General features: G+C 36.3%; 1 long non-coding RNA gene across 1 annotated transcript in view; it reads left to right on the top strand.

The window, feature by feature from the left end:
* Positions 1–18,147, top strand: part of LOC139152680 (uncharacterized) — a 115,943-nt gene that overhangs the window by 4,726 nt on the left and 93,070 nt on the right. The window lies entirely within an intron of this gene.

Here is an 18,147-nt window from a genome sequence, read left to right on the forward strand (position 1 = left end):
ATGTGTTTCCGTCTCGAGCCTGATAAAGATTTTCTCTTACAGCAAAATACCGACATCGCTTTAAACTCACTGCTCTTGTTACTGGCTGTCGCAAACATCGTAATATCTATCATTACCTACGGATCTTGCATTAACAGGCTTATTGGTCAACGAAGTAAAAACACAGCAGTGGTAGGTTGATAACATCTCTCACAGCACGTTTAAAGAAAGAAAAAATGATGAATTGCAGCTCTAGTCATATTCCAGCAAAATTGCCACCCGCAAAAATTTTCATTTTTGTGTACCACATGCCGTGTGTAATGACGATGTGTCTAAGGTTATGTTTACGTCATGGTCATGGGCTTATCCATGTATTACAACACATTTGCACTACTTTTTATCACACATAGTATACCACATCACTTTCAAACTTGACCTTTGTATTCATTGTAAATATAGCCGAGAAACTAAGAAACTGAACCGTGACGTAAAGAATACTAACAATATGGAATGTGTTTTATAGGCGTATCTGGCATCCGGAACGAGCGAAATGCAGAGCGAAATGAGACATCATCCTTCAACAGCGCCAGCAACGGATAGTTCGGTGTTTATGGCTCCATTGTATGGTTACCAAGTCACTGCGTCACCTGGTGAGTTAAACTGTTTCCCGTTGCAACGTTTTTCCACTCTTTCACTTTGAATTTGTAACAATACTATTATTATGATGTCAGCACAATGAAAACCTGTCCTGAGGACAACAATTGTAGCGAATGTAAACAACATTCAGTCTTATGGTATTGTTTCATATAAATCCAAGTGTTCCGAAGGCACTACGGTATGTGTGTGTATGCAGGCAATGTTTTTCGGCGTTTGTCTCTTAGTACGCCTATCCGTATGTCTCTGCATGTATATCAGTATGTTTACCAGCGTACATGTAAGATGTTTGACTGTTTATGTATGTATGTATGTATGTATGTATGTATGTATGTATGTATGTATGTATGTATGTATGTATGTATCTATGTATCTATGTATCTATGTATGTTCTATGTATCTATGTATCTATGTATGTATGCAGGAACGTACGTACAGAGAGAGAGAGAGAGAGAGAGAGAGAGAGAGAGAGAGAGAGAATACTCATTATGGTCTTTCTTTTACACTCCTAGTCGTACAACAATACCAGTGTGTGAACCTGCAGCCTGTACTTTTTCAAACTCCGGAACTACCACTACATACATCATATAGGCCACAGAATATGGAAAACGAAATGTCAGGACGAGGGTCACACGTCACTACCATACAGGGCTAAATGGACATCTGGTAGAAAAATCTGACAATTAAAATGAAATGACAAAAAGTTTTGATCATGCAATGCTGTTAGATATATTGATATTTACAATATATAGTCATTTTCACCAAAATGACGCCACTGTAACCTAAAAGGCATATGTATCGATAGAAATCATACGAAGAGTGTTTACATAAGCTTCACTTATGAAGTTCTTATAACACAATTCACCAATCACGTGACATCCTTCTGTATTAAGACATGTGATTACAGAACAGAATTATCTATATGTATGTATTGTGTTGTAAGAAATAAGGACCGGGAATTCTTATGTGACATTTTAGATTTGTGCCACAAAATCAGAGTTACAGTGACATAAGCAAATGACGCAATATTTGCCTGATCAGAAATGCTGCAAACAATTATAGACTCTATGAAACAATCAATGCCGAGAAATCTACGCTATCAAACATGCATTCCAAGTTGGTCTAAAAAGCTCACTATTAAAACATATATTTGTATTGAACTTGAACAGCAACTAAGACTGTTGTATAATGGTATGTCCCAACCATAGGAATGATAGAGATAGAGGAAAAGAAACCTTGGTCTATCTGAAGGTCACAAGATGCGAGTCTGTTCAATATTATTCCATAAATACACCAAAACACGTACGTTACATGAATGAGTTATGACTATTGACATTTGTAAAAGTCAAGTTTATTAACTTTGTGGCATTGTTAGTTTACATTACAAAGAAGAATGTTCGCGAATATATATGGACCATTTATGTGCTGTTAACATGCAACAAAGGCGACTGTAAAAACGTCAATTTCAAAAGTGAATGACTAATTCTACAATGGCAACGACTTTACATACTGATGTTGAACCAAGTCATGTTGAAATGTAGTGACTTAAAATTGTGCATCGAAATAATTTAATAATAAATGTCAAAATAAATTAAATACCATCCATAATGTTTCATTATTTGATTTATTTTTTGCTCCTTTATGCAGATTTACTATTTTTCTCATGTTGCAAAATGCAATAAATGTCGACATTCAGATTTAGACATAAATATCAATAATTTTGAGCTTTCAAATGCAAAATTGTGAAACAAACCATCAAAAACGTTTCAATGTTTGATTGATTTTGTCCTCTTTTAATGTAACTACATATTTCTAAAGTTGAAGAAAAAAGAACACTATCTTAAAACATGTGAAGACCAGGATTAAAACATGTACATTAACAATTTAGTACCGATAAATGTTGACATATGGTCGTTCGAAGATCAATAATTTAGTGCTCTCAAAACCAATAACAAATGTCTAACAGCGTGTTCAGGTGAGAAATGCAATGATTCACCGGCTATATACCAGACTACACGTATTTTGAATGCCAATTAAGATTAAGGTTGTTTTGGTTTGAAGTTGAGGATAAGTCCAAAGTTTTGGTTTGAAAGCCTTTTTTAACTTAACTAACAAACAGCTAGTTGTTAAACAGCAACGGTAGATGTAATGACACAAGATGAAAATATCTTTCAACCGTTGTCAATTTGGATTCGTTCCAGCAACAACTATAATAATAACAACAACAAGAGCAATGACAACAACAACAACGACAACAACAACAACAACAACATTAATGATAATAATCATAATAATAATAGTAATATTTGACGCTAATAATACAATAATAATCAACTACAGTATAATTTTAACTAACAAACGCCGTTGAGTGATTCAGACTATTAAGTTTTCTTCCACATTTTGTTCCGAATCACAAGGAGACTTTATATATGCGTTCCACAGGTACAAATCCTGCATGTTATTTTTTTCTATGTAAACAATATTAAATGTGAGTCCTGCCACATTTTGAGACTTTTTCGTTTGACTTGGGGCATATACTATAGTTCTGGTTGTCAATGAAATTGGTATTAATAAAACAAACATGAACACACAAACTGAAGCTTATTTGAGCGGTTTTAGACGGTTGTATTTGTTATTTCGACGAAAACACGGGAAAAGTTGCACTTTTCGATTTCCATCATGGCGACATTTCCGGAAATTGCCGAGCTCGCCCCGTTTTGGCGTAAGTAGCTGTGACGTCACTAATAGAATGGGTGATGGTGACTTCGTGCATTGACTATGGAGATAGTGACAAGTTCATGAGTGAAAGCTGTGCAACTGAGAATATCATCGTCACAGAAGATATGACAAAGCTGTTCAGAATTTACAGGCCTGTAAATTTTAACAGTCGGAACCTTAACCTAAACGAGAACAAGAGCGGAACTCTTGTTGACCGTCGCGTCAGTGACAAGCCCACCGTGACCACAGTCAAACACACCAGTGCACTACCGTACACACAACCGCAAGCTAACAAAATATAAATATAAGTCTGGAGTTGCCATCCCACCTTATTATTACTTCTCAACACAAATTGCCTCGTTCAAAATCTGTATATAAAAATTTGAATTACACCATGACGCTTGTAGATAAATGTAGTAGAGATCAAGTTGAAAATTGTCCACGTTCATAACACACATCTTTCCTATCAACAGCTGGAAGTGGAACAGGCTGAGGGTCATGTTAGCATATACACCAAAGTAGTATTCTCGCCGCAAAATCTTCAGTTTGGCGTTATAAAACCTCACATGAACATTGGCACTTTTAAAAATATGTGACCGTAAAGACATGTCTAGCCAAATTCTCGGGAAGAGATAAATTAAATTGACATGATGTAAATATCGGGCACACTGGCACCCGAGGCCGGGCGGCTCAGCCGGCCATTTCTGTGACGGAGTGATCAGCTACGCTTCCGCAATTTTTTTCTTGATTAAGTGTCAGCGATATAAAGCACAGTGTTCATTGTTTCATGACTGCGAAATTCTCAAAGAAGCTAAAATATTTTAGGGGAGACTTAGTCGAGCAGAAGGGAACAGATCACGACAACGCGACTGCTTCGTCAACAGTATAAACTTCTTTGCTACACTTGTTGTCATGTCATGTTACTGGCAGCGCCGTGCTGTATTATACACAACCTATCGTTCAGTCTCGCAAAGAGTCAGTCAATCACTACGTAAACTTTTTAGGAATATAAAATTAGATATCTCCTAACGTTACTAATTATAGAGTCACACATGCATCTAGTACTTGTATTCATTTATTTACAATCACTTTCGTAAAGCATCTGAATCGGCGATCAGTCTTGGGGGATGTAAACACGGCCATACTTCTCCGCGGCCCCCGTATCCTTGACATGTTTTGGGCAACCGGTCGCAGTCTTGCTGCTGTTCTCGCTCTTGTCCACAGTTGATGATGATACACGCGAAGCTTTCTGGTGACAATGGTCGTACTGGTACGGCATTGCGATTACATAATCGATGTAGTAACTCCAGGAATTAAAGTCTATCTTACCGTACATCTGGCTTCCGAACCGTGTTTATTCTGAGTCACGGCACTCGAAAATGCGCCGCAGAAAACGCTTGTCTGAATGCCTCTTTTCCGACCCTTTCTTGTAATTTTGTCAAATGCGGCTAATACATCATCCTAAAATGCAATAAACTGACAATGGCTGCAGTTACTTCAGCCACCAAAGGCGTAACTTCTCACCATGTTGAAGCCACAGCGGTAAGCATTTGCTATGGCCGAGGTGAACACACTCACTCGTACATTCTATTAGTTACGTCATTTCCGGTGGCAATGCCCGCGAATTCCGAAACGACCCGAATGGCAGCTAACTTCAAAGTCGCACAACATATTGCATTTTAATAATATTTAACCGCGTCGTTTCATTGGGGTGATGCATTTATTTGATAAAGTAGGGGTGGCAAAATCATATAGCATGGCTCATTTTAAGCAAAATTAACTTTGAATTTATGCGGGACATACACTTTAAATGCCAGGACATTTTGACTTCAATTGTCCGTAAAGGGAGTCACGAGGACTTGTGTTCCATATATGAACAGAACAAAAATTTACAACAATTATTTGTTATCTCATTTTTATATTTTTCTCTATTTTTAGAGATAGCCCTTATAAAGTCCACCACGATTTCATGGGATTATGATGTATTAAAATGCAAATTTAATTGACTAGTGTTTAAGAATTCAAATAAACCTAGTAAGAATCAATCTGATTTCCGTGAGTCTGAACAGACCATTTCCTGTGAAGAATCATAGCATTCCATATGTAAGATTCATCTTGGTTTCCAGATGCATCTTGTATCAATGGCTTTCTATATCTGTCTTATATCATCCTTCTCTTGTCGCAGTCTAAGTTGTTTTTAGTTCGTTTTTAATTCGTCTGCCTTCACGTTTGGGTGAAAAATTCCTATTATTTCAAATGCTTGCATAGGCATATGGTTGTTGTCATGTTGGATGCAGGTGACACCTAGAGTAGAAGTGATATGATAGAATACAATGTATGTGTCATAAATGGCAACACATTTGCTTACGACTTTGAGGTCACTGTCACTTGACGAAGTCAAACTTGCAAAATACAGGATAGAAGGGTCTGAAGTTGACACAGCCATATATTATGTTCTTAATGGCAAAGCAGAATCTATAAATTTCATTGGCATAACAGAAAAGAAATTTCAGTGTTCAAAATGATGAAGACAAACTTGTCGAAGACCTGCAAACTTCAAAATGAATTGCTGCATCTTAAGGTAGTATGCACCTCGAAAGTGAAAGGTTTAAACTTTTGCTAAAACTTTTCTCGTCGAAACTTTCAACCATTCTCTTACCAAATGAACAATAAATAATCGGGGGTAACCGTTCAAAGTTTGGTAACATTGAAACAAAATACTCAATATTTTGCAATATTTGAAATCAAATGACCGCAATTCCTGTGTTAGCTCTATAGCAAAAATTGTGACTTTCGAAAAACTACGCCTGACAAAATATTTCTTTCTCAAAGAGCTTTAAAATGAACCCCAACAAGTGGTAGATCAGAAAACAATTGTAGAAATTTGAGGGTCATACTATCTGTCCAAGAGGCGTGTTCCACCTTAAAGGTATACAGTCACCTGTTATCTAAATATTCCAATATATGGTCAAAAGGGCGTTCCTTGGTATTCAAAATGCCCATGTGAGGGCGCTGTTTTAAAAAAGTGGCCAAACGCTTAAAATCTTTGATTGGTTAGATTTTCTCTTTCCACGGTAACTGTAGCAAAATTTGAACAGGTGACAGTATAGCTTTAAGTAGTGCAAAATCAAAAGTATCGTGGTATGTGATAAGATATTTAATTTCGAATGTTATGTTTTATTTAAAATAATCGTAAATAAGAAGACTTGACATAAAACCTGTAGGGATCTGATATGTGGAATTACATTTCTTTGCGGAATGCCAATAGCATTTGAAGTAAATATTTTTCTTATTGAAAAGCATATGTGTGGCAAATCTCGATTTTTTTGAATTAAAGACTAGTTATTCTTTACACGTGATTTAAGCGATTCAATTTCTTGTTCGAAAACCAAAAGCAAGGAAAAACAGTATACCTTGCATCCATTACTATCCCAGGCAGTTGTCTGCTTGTCCATGTAATTGCACACTGTTTCTTTAATGGCAACTGAGATATTTCCTTCCTGCCCTGCAAATCGATTTCATTAAGACATATCTTATCCTATATTATATGATACCTTTGTCAATAAAAGTAAATTCTGTGATGTCATAACCTCATATCATTACTGATAATGCATACACCGTAAAAATAGCGGACGCTAGACGCGTCTTTACGCGTTCAAAATGTACATGTCGGTGTTCAAATTTGAACGGCTGGTGTTCATATTGTTAACACTAGTGTTCATAATATTAACAATGATGTTCTAAACCTGAACACTATGTGTTAACAACGATCTCCTTCAAGTGTTCAAAAACTCAGCATCATAGAAATTTTACAATACTGTGAAACAATTAACAGTCTTTTGTGTTTTTTACTTTACAATGGCTATATTAAATTTACTATTATTGCTTCACTGTCCGGTAAACGTACACGGATTTCGGTGTAACGAATTTCACACTAAGTGAAAAATATTTCCGGCCTGCAATTGCTGAAAGCATGTTTTTTCTGAAAAAGAAAGTATACAAAATAATTTTACACGTTTATTACTGGTTGAAAGTTTAAAAATTAGAAAAGAAAATCAGAAAACCACCATGAACGTTTTAATTTATACATCGGCGTGCAAGAAGCGTTCTACTTCTAAACACTTGGTGTTCAAGTTTGGTGTCTTTTCCTATCCCATGATGCATCCAAACGGAAGTTGCGACATTGCTCGTGTAAGCGCACCCTGAAGTTGTGATCGTGCGGAAGCAAGACCAAAAAGGGTAAGTTTCCTCTCCAAAATAGTGAAAGCTATTAGATTTTTGAAGCATCTATATTATCGTCCTTTGAAATTAATTGTATTGTACCTTGAAATAGCTTAACCACGTGAAGAAACCTTTTTTTCTTTCAGTGGCTGGTATACCAACAACTGGCTGTGAATACGCAGTGGTACTTTTGGCCATGGCCTATCGATCGATCTCACTCGGGTCAAGGGTCATAGCAACACACAACTGTAGCGATAACCCTTGACCTGAGCGCGATCGATACGCCTTGCATAGTGCTGCTGCGTAATCACAGCTAACGCATGTCTTTTAGTAGACACAATCGCATGTAAAACATCAGGTAAACATCGTAGAGTATACATTGTATTGTTTCAGCATATGAGAGTTTGGCTTTTTCATTTTAATCAGTTGATGACAAGAAGCAGCAAATATTTTGTAACAGTATTGAAGAGAGGCACTGTATAAGAAAGTCTCCCCTTTTCTAACCTAACAAGTCCCTTGTCTTTCATTTACAGTTTCATCTCGCCATATTACCTATTGTTGCATTTTTTCAGGATGTAAAAAGTTGGATTTAACTGAAAATGGAAAGAGTTGTTACAGAAGCTGGTGATACAGATAATGAAGAAGATGAGTGTACAGGTAGCTGTCTAGAAACAAGTGTGAGAACCTCAGTTCATCTGTAATGTACATTTAAACTTCCAAGGGTCGAGTAACTGAATTTTGATAAATTTCTCTATTTTTGTTCTGAATTAATCTAAGCCTTGGTAGCATGCTATGATCTTTGAAAGCTTATGCCCTTGAAACATTTAGTTGATCATAGCCTGCTACCAAACCGTAGATTATTTTGTATTGTAGCTCAACACGTCTCTTGTACTTAGCAACTGGTTTTTAGCTTTGCTGTCAGTTAAATAGGTGGATGTGTAGCATTATCCTCACATTTGTACATCCAGAGGTTTTTCTTCAAAACAGCCTGTACGAATCCTTTCATATTTGGATTACAGGTCCCAAGGGATTACCCTCATCAGATATGTTCAAATTATGCTGAAATATGCAAATTTATTTCTGAGGCAAATTTTGCTATTTTTTGGAAAAATCTTCTTCTCTTTTACTCACGTCTTCAATATTTGGTAAACATGTCCCTAAAAATGACCTTAGTCAAATTTGTGCTAGTTGTGATGAAATATTCAATTTTTTATATTTACTGGTAAGTTTTGTCATTTTTGGTCAAAAATATCTTTAAAAAATCTTTTTCAAAACTGCTAATCGGACAGCTTTGATATTTAAGACATAAGCTTAGATCTCTACTGATAGTCTTTTTCAGATTGTTCAAATTATGCAGAAATTTGCAACTTTGTATTTTTAGGACATTAAAGACATTTCACACATTTTTAAGACATTAGGGATTACCAGAATGTGATATATTCAAGTTATGATAAAATGTACATTTTTTCAGTTTAAGGGTGATTTTTACCATTTTTGGTAAAAAAAATTGTTTAAAAATTAATAGCAGGGTACACCAGAATTCGAAAGGTCTTTACGAATATGTTTTAAATTTCTGAGAAGTATATTTTTGAAATGTCACCAATTTATTTCAGGGTTTATTTAAAGATATTACAAACAAACAAACCTTTTTGTTTATGAAGGACTTTGTTGGACAAGGAAATAGGTTTTACCCTGCCAAGGACTCACTTTCCCCACTTTCTGCATGTTGTGCCTTACTGTGACACTTTGACAACTTAACATGTTGTGTTTACTTTAGTGTGGATATACCATATATACCATGTGCTCTAGAGAAGCCTTGACTAACTCCTTTTTTCTTCACAATTTACTATTGTCTATACAAGAGGAAATGTCTTTAAGAAACCATCTTACAAAAATGGGGTATGCACTTTTCAACACAATAAGTATGCCAAATTTTGAGCTTTTTCAGATGATTTTTGTACATTTTAAACAAGTATGAACATAAAACGTAATCCACAATATTTTTATTGCTTATGTTTTTGATAGGAAGGTGTTAACACTGTTGGTTTTTTCCTCTGACAAACTTAACATACAAAGTTGCGATGTTTATTAGCCCATTTTACAGTAAATTATTGTATTCCATTCTAGAAATGTTTCGTGTATTTTTAGAATAAATAATTTTACTGGATATCAATGGTCTGTAATGTTATTTCAAGGCTTGAACACCCCGTGAACGCCCCAAATTAAAGGTGTTCAACAAGCGCGCATTTTGTGTTCTAGCCTTTAACACACTTATCGTTGAACGGCGTCCATGCGTTCAAAAAGTGTTACAGCCCTTTGAACGCGTAAAAGCGTTCAATTTTTTGAACACATTTCCTGTGCAACGTGTGTTCAGATATGGAACACATGGCGTTCAATATAATGTCTGATGAACACGTAGCGTTCAAAATCTGCACACGTGTGTTCAAAAATTGAACGTTGGTTGAACACGTAGTGTTAAATTTCTGAACGTCTACAAGCGTTCAAAAAGTGTTACAAAAAGGCGTTTAATTGGTGTTCTATCCTTTAACACTTAACTTTACAGTGTACGATTATCAAGCATTGTGGCCCCAGATATTTTACACTTCTACAAATTTACTGGTATTGCCAAAACTATAAAATAATAACAATAAAGTACCCCCTTCCAGCCAATATTGGACGGTAGCATGTACTTGGTTTCGCCCCGTACATATCACTGCATAAAAACCCTATAATACTTACTGTATTAACATGGATTATTGCCTGTATTTTAGCTGAAGAGTGCATATACAGATGAATACAGTCAAAAATCCATTTTTTGTATTCAGCAAGCCTGTATTCACTTGGATTCATGTGAATTCACGTGTATTACACTATAATACAGGCAACTCATTAATGTGAATTTATCTGAATTATTGGTTTTCATGCAGTGTATTATGTCGTGAAAAGTTTGCTATCGTCCATCATAGGCCGGAAAGGTGTACATTATTGCTTCAATAATGGAAACATTACACAAACACAGCTATGTCCGAATTTAAGCAAGTGCTACTGCTAACGGAGCCAATTAATATTCCTTTAAAATAAATATTGTATTGAAGATGTCATGTAACATGACATAAATAGAAATTATACTTACTCCCTGGAATGCTAAAGTCAGGTAGTATTCCCCGGTCGTCGTTAAGTAGTCCTCTGGGGTAAAAATGCTTGAATAGTTTCCGCTGAAATAGACATCCAGAGAGAATTGGTAGCCATTGTAACGATCCGAATACTTAACAACGTCATTGAAGATGTATGCAGTTGTATTCCCGTAAAGAGATCCTGTAATTTCCGGGTTGAACACGATTCAGATAGCATGATGTGAATATGACACCTGGAAAAGGAATATCATTGTTGAGTGTGATGGACTTAAAGAAGGACGGAATAACTTTTAAAGTCAGACTTGAAAGAATCCGTGAAAAGTCAATTTAAGAGTTTCTTTTAATCATCACCACCGAGAAAGTAATACATACATGCATACATACATACATACATAGATACATACATACATACATACATACATACATACATACATACATACATACATACGTACATACTTACATACGTACATACGTACATACGTACATACATACATACATACATACATACATACATACATACATACATACATACATACATACATACATACATACATACATACATACATACATACATACATACATACATACATACATACATACATACATACATACATACATACATACATACATACATACATACATACATACATACATACATACATACATACATACATACATACATACATACATACATACATACATACATACATACATACGTACTTACATACATACATACATACATACATACATACATACATACATACATACATACATACATACATACATACATACATACATACATACATACATACATACATACATACATACGCAAACAGCTAACACGTATGCCGGTAGACATACATACATGCAAAGACATAGGCGTACAGAGAACTAGGCGACGATAAATATAGCTTGCAATAACAGGAAAACGTCAATTGTCTCATTGACGTACCCACCTTTAAAACCATTCCATAGTAAGTGACATTGCTCTCTTCAAGATACAGACTGTCAATCATGGTATGCTCTTGGTGGGACGAAAAATCACTAGCAATCATAATTTTAATGTTATCATTTGTATCATTTACTGGAGAACAAAAAGAAGAGAGTTGGAAACATCAAATTGTTTTATCGGGTCTGAGGACCGAAATACAAAATGAAAACAGAAATGGGGTAATATGAAATGAGTAAGCGTGTTCTATAATCATGCTAAACTCGTCGAGAAATTTGGCAAGCCATCAAATATCCGCCATGAGTTGAAGCTATGAATGTTATCTCTCTGCATTCGAGAAACATCTCCGTATCTACCATAATGAATATCAATTTTCGAAGAATCAAAGATTGAATTACAAAATGAATTTTGTTTTATAAAATTATTATTAAAGTTGCTGTGGTAGGTGATTAGAAATATATTTAAGTATTCTATTGACATAGTTAACTTTATACACAATCGATTATATTATATGATGGTTATGACACATTTTGGCTGCCTGACATTTTCTCCATTCATTCATTACACGAATACATCATGCTTGCAGACTATGCAATATTTCTTTTTAACAAACTTTTATTGTTTAATACTTCAGTATTCTATCGATCACAAGGTAAAAAAAGCTTATATACATATAATGCCTGACATTATATTTATCTTTCAATCTCAAATGATATTGTGATATTACCTTCTACTTTATTGCCTCCTGTGTCTGTGAACGTCAATGAGAGCATATCATTCATATGTATATATTGTATACCAAATATCAAAGCTGTCAGACGAGTGGTTCTGATGAAATAAAGTTTTTTAGCAGACTGTGATAAATAAAGTTTTGACCAAAAATGACGAAAAAATTCCTTAAAAATACAGATTTGCATATTTCATCACAACTTGAACAAATCTAAGATGGGTTATCCCTAGGGACCTGTATACCAAATGACAAAGCTGTCTGACCAGTGGTTATGAAGAAGAAGATATTTTACCAAAAACACCTTTTTTGGTGCTAATTTGCATATTTTCAACAATATCAAAAAACTAACAAAAACAGTTTCTCAGAATCATATGTTGCATCTACACAACAAATATCAAATCAGAAAGTACTGCGGTTCTCAAGATATTTGAGTGGACGGACGCCTCACAAACGGACACACTTACAATTCAGGGCTGTCAATTATAGCCGGTCACCGGCGGCAGCAAATCGCCGTCTGACACAGGTCTTGCCGCCGCCTGTTTTCCCTATTCAAGGCCTGCAATAATGATCTTTACACACGTTATGAATTATTTCCTGTCCAAATTCTACCGTTGGCTGCGCTGTGCTACAGAGGCGCAGCCCCTAAGGCTCGTTGGTAGCCGATTTCTGATTGGTTTCAATCGGTACTGTCAAAAAGCTTTACGTGCTCTGATTGGTTTTCGGATGTACACGATCGATATGGCTACGAAAGTCGACAGCCACGTTGGATTTATGGGATCCAAAAAAGACCCCGAGAGGCTTACACTAGCTCTGGATATAAACGTAATGTCAATATTTGTAATTAAATTTATTTTCCTGAGGAATTTCAGTGATCGGGGGTTCAATCCATCAGTGGTATAGCATGCAATGTAGATTTCACGCCACGTCTGAGCAAAATGCCATGGCATTACGTGTATTTAGCGACTGGAATTTTTCATTTGTTTTCCCGTTTGCAGATCGTGAACACTCTTTACAATCAGTAAGAATCGTTTACTCAGCGCAAAAAAACTTTGTAGGGATTGACATAATTTTTAGTGAGTTTTGACTACTACTGAATTTGTTGGAACAAGCCGCCGTTCTATGAAATATATACGGTAGTACATGCTGTGTACTGTGGTTGTTTCGAAGGCCCGAGTATTGAAGTTTGATAAATATTTTCCGACATCCGAAATCTTTCCTCAAAAGCAAATATCGATATTCCAATTCTTCAAAATCATTTACCAAGACCAAAATTTTTTAATGTTTAGGGCATTCACAAAATTTAGCTAGGATTAGCGGATGTGAACTTGAGTATTGTAATTGTTTGTATGACGTAGCGTCTACTCAAATTGTCTCTGGTAATGGTCTCGTATTTACCCGATTACATTTGTATATTTTCACACTGGAAATTCACAGCCGGTAACTCTGAGGAGAGGTTTTGAAACAGACAACATAAAATTACGGCAGTATCAACCAGACGTAGATCGGAATTTTTTGTCGTGACGTTATGACATCAGTTTTGCAGTGGGGACAAGATTTTTTTAAATTCTAATACGATTAGCTGTTTTTGAATGGGAATGTATTACAATTATTGAATTACTTTCTGCAGATGTTGTTTCTTAAGAAATAGTTTCTGCAGGTGTAGTTTCTAAAGCTACATCTGAAGAAATAGTTTTTGCAGATGTAGTTTCTGAAGCTACTATTTCATCAGCCTGAGAATCACACAATATTGAGGTATTGTCAGCTGGTACTGCCATGCAAGCCTTGGGCTTAGATGAGTACTCCGGTGATTCTGATTATGGTTCAGATTATGATCTTTATTAAGCAGGTTGTAATTCAACAGAATTTGTATGCAAATAATAATAACCTGGTGTATCAATAAACATAAATTCTGTAATACTTCTGTTTGTCTTTCATAATTTATTTCACAAGATTCAATTTCATGTTACTTTTTATACTTCAGTTATAATAAACTTGACAGTAAATTGCCCTCAAAAGTGCCACCACAGGCCACCAATTGAAGATGAATAATTAGAAAAGCTTCAGCTTCAGGAGGGGGGACACCCCCTCCTAGCCTACCCCCGCGTGCGCTTGCGCGCACGCCTCGCTCCGCTTTGCTCCGCACAAGGCTGTACCCTCCTGTTCCTTCACTTGTACCCTTCTATTCTGAAAAACATTGACAGCCCTGATATATACATACAGACTGACGACGGACGAATACCCATCCCAATAGCTTCTATAGACTACAGTCTATAGTGCTTAAAAATCAAAACGACCAAAAAAGCCAGCTGCGGCCCGTGGGCTACTCTGTGCAGCTAAATTTGCTTTCCTATGCATGCACAATACAGCCCTGGGGCTTAGTGGGCTAGGTTCGGGTGTTGGAGTATATTTCTATACGGAAATTCCTGACAAATTGTGTTTAAAACACTTTTCCCAAAAATAACCCGGACAGGTAAAACCATAGACCCTCGTTTTTCTCGAGGGTCTATGGTAAAACTAATCTAAGTTGGCAAATATATAACGCCGGAACATGTACGCAGGGCTGAGGGACGGTGGCCGGTAACACACAGCCCAGCCGGCCCTGCCATGCAGAGCTAACGCAGGGCTAGCTCTGCATGGCAGGGCTGTATGTTACCGGCGTTATACGGCGTGGTGGGAGGCCATATATCGCCGGTAACACACACCCCTGCCATGCAGAGCTAACGCAGGGCCATCATTTAGCCCTGCGTACATGTCTTGCAGTTGTCATGTCGTACACGGCCTCCACCAGGCAATCAGAACTCGCATGAAATATAACTTCGAGCAACAAGATTGAAACTATATGACTGTTTGAGGTGGTACTCACTCAGATGCTGATTGGGTTTAACCATGGAGATTCGTACAGTGATCGGTAGGTCGCCGGGTATTAGCTCCATGTAACAAGATGGCCGCCGTGTGCAGCGCAAACTCCAATGATGCTTATATGAGACACCCTAACCAGGTGAAAATATATGACGTGCAGTTTTGGCTGATTTCGCGTTGTAAAATACATCGGAATTTCGAAAAAGTAAAAAAAGTGAGCACATATATCAGAAAGGACCAGAATAACAGAATAGTATTTGCAATGTTACAAAGTTCAACAACTTTATGCAAATATATGAATGAAAAATCCCTGGACTGCGTAAAAAATTAGTTCAATTACAACTACGGAGACCACTTTGACGTCGGGGATCACTTAGAGGTCTTAACATCGTGACAGAAAAGTTCTATAACCTCAAAAATGTCTTTGCCCTCAGGCTGTACAACGGTTGCAGTGCTGCCTGTTGAAATTTGCATTATCAAAAGCTGTTGCTTCAGTCTGGGAAGCAAGTCTGCGATTATATAGTTATATACCATTTTATATGACGTGAAGTTTTCGTGCTTGTGATTGACGTACTTTTAGAGTCGGTAACAGAAAAAATAGGGCAGATAAAACAATCTGAGACGGATTTGTGTTGTTAATCATTGGTGCTAATTTCGACAGGAAACACCGCAGCGTTTGTACAAAGATGGAGAAAAAAAGAGTTTTTAATTTGAGAGCTTATTCAAATCGGTAGTAACACGATCCTAATGTAAACAATGATTACAAAATACCACTTGTAGCATGTGCTTATATCTAGGCTTTCAGAAAATGTATGCTTTAATGGGGTTACGAGCTCAGTCATTAGCAGATAATCCATCGTTTCGAAGGACCCAATACTTGTTTCGCAAACTTAAAAGCATTTTATAATCAAATCATTGTTGATCTTTATAGCATGTGTAGCTATAGTGTCATCAATATCCAAATTTATTAGAAACAATATTATTTATTATCTTATTCACCCGTGTAGTAGCATTACAGTTCAAACAGCGATAATTATGTTCTGGCTGGCTGCAGGTATTTTCTCCTTCGACCGAGGCAAGATGTCTCCCTTGCTTGTAACAAAACAACGATTTTGTCCTTAATATGTATTCTATATCTTATGAAAACTCGTCAAGAGAATGAATTCGCACGTATGTCATGTCATCGAGAACTTACGCACGCTGTGTCGAAACCAATACGATGTTGATATATCGCGATGGCCCCCTACGCTGGCTCCTCTAAGATGCAAGACATTGAACTGTAATGACGCATTATGATTGAAAGCAACTTGCATAGCTGAATCCTGAGCAGTTAATAGCTCTAGTGTCCTATTTCTGTTGGCTGTAGGATAAATATTCGATTAACTGATCAATAAGTCGATCATTAAGTGGTTGATTAATGAACTGTTTGTACTCAATTTCTTCTCGAGTCGGCACTTGAATGATCAAAACAAATATCACTTAAAGTAATTAGATCCATGATATTTTGTTATAGGCAAGGCGATGGGAAACATTCTGATTCGACCTTGGGACAGTAAAAATTTGTATGCAAAAACGATTATCGATCTTGAGTTAAAGGAGACTTTCGGAAATTAAGTTTGAAAGAATAGCCGACTTGGTCACAATTTATTAAAATGTAATGATTAAAATTGTACTGTTTACGACAGGAAGAGGCGGTAAAGTCGGCGATTTTCTTCGAGCTAAAATATTAAAACCAATGGCTAAACCTGGGTGATTATGTTCTATATTAAGGTGGCTGGAAAGGCTATTTTTGCATCAATTCTTTTCTCAGAGTTAATGTCGAGTTTCAAGTGTTAGAATCAAGATATTTAGTTCAAATTTTCAGGATAACTCTCTTAGTTAATACTTCAAATACTGAAAAATTGTGCCATAGACATCTTATCTGTAACCTTGTTAATAGGCTGTAAAAATTCCACGTCTATATCTCATTTCAAAGGTTGGATTAAATTGGTATATAGTACACTGTAAAAATAGCGGACGCCAGGCGCGTTTTTACGCGTTCAAAATGTAGATGTCGGTGTTCAAATTTTAACGGCTAGTGTTCATATTGTTAACACTAGTGTTCATAGTATCATCAATGATGTTCTAAATCTGAACACGTAGTGTGAACAACCATCTCCCATAAGTGTTCAAAAACTCAGCATTACAAAAATTTTACAACACTGTAAAACAATTAACAATCTTTAGTATTTTACTTTACTATGGCTATATTAAATTTACTACTAAATCGCTGTTAGGCAAACGTACTCGGATTTTGATGTAACGAATTTCCCACTAAGTGAAAAATACCGGTCTAAAATTACTGAAAGCATGTTTTTTTTTTTAAAAAGAAAGTATACAAAATACTTTCACACGTTTATTACGTGTTGAAATTTTGAAATTTGGAAAAGAAAATCAGATAACCACCATGAATGTTTTAATTTTAACATCGGCGTGCAAGAGGCGTTCTACTCCTTAACACTTGGTGTTCAAGTTTGTTGCCTCTTCTTATCCCGTCATGCATCAAAACAGAAGTTGCGACATTTTTCTTGTAAACGCACGCTGAAGTCGTGATCGTGCGGAAGCAAGACCATAAAGGGTAAGTTTTCTCTCCAAAATAGTAAAAGGTGTTGAATTTTGAAGCGCCTGTATTATTATCTTTTGAAATTATTTGTGTATAGTAATTTGGAATAGCTAAAATACGTGAAGAAACCTTTTTTTTCTTTCAGTGGCTGGTACACCATACACTAGCTGTCAATACGGGCCATGGTGTATCGATCGCACTGGGGTCAAGGGTCATAACCGCAAATCTGTGGCGATGACCCTAGACCAGAGCGCGATCCATATGCCACACACCGCTGCATAATTTTAGCTAACACATGTTT

The sequence above is a fragment of the Ptychodera flava genome, chromosome 2, assembly GCF_041260155.1.
Source record: "Ptychodera flava strain L36383 chromosome 2, AS_Pfla_20210202, whole genome shotgun sequence".
NCBI classification, from domain to species: Eukaryota; Metazoa; Hemichordata; class Enteropneusta; family Ptychoderidae; genus Ptychodera; species Ptychodera flava.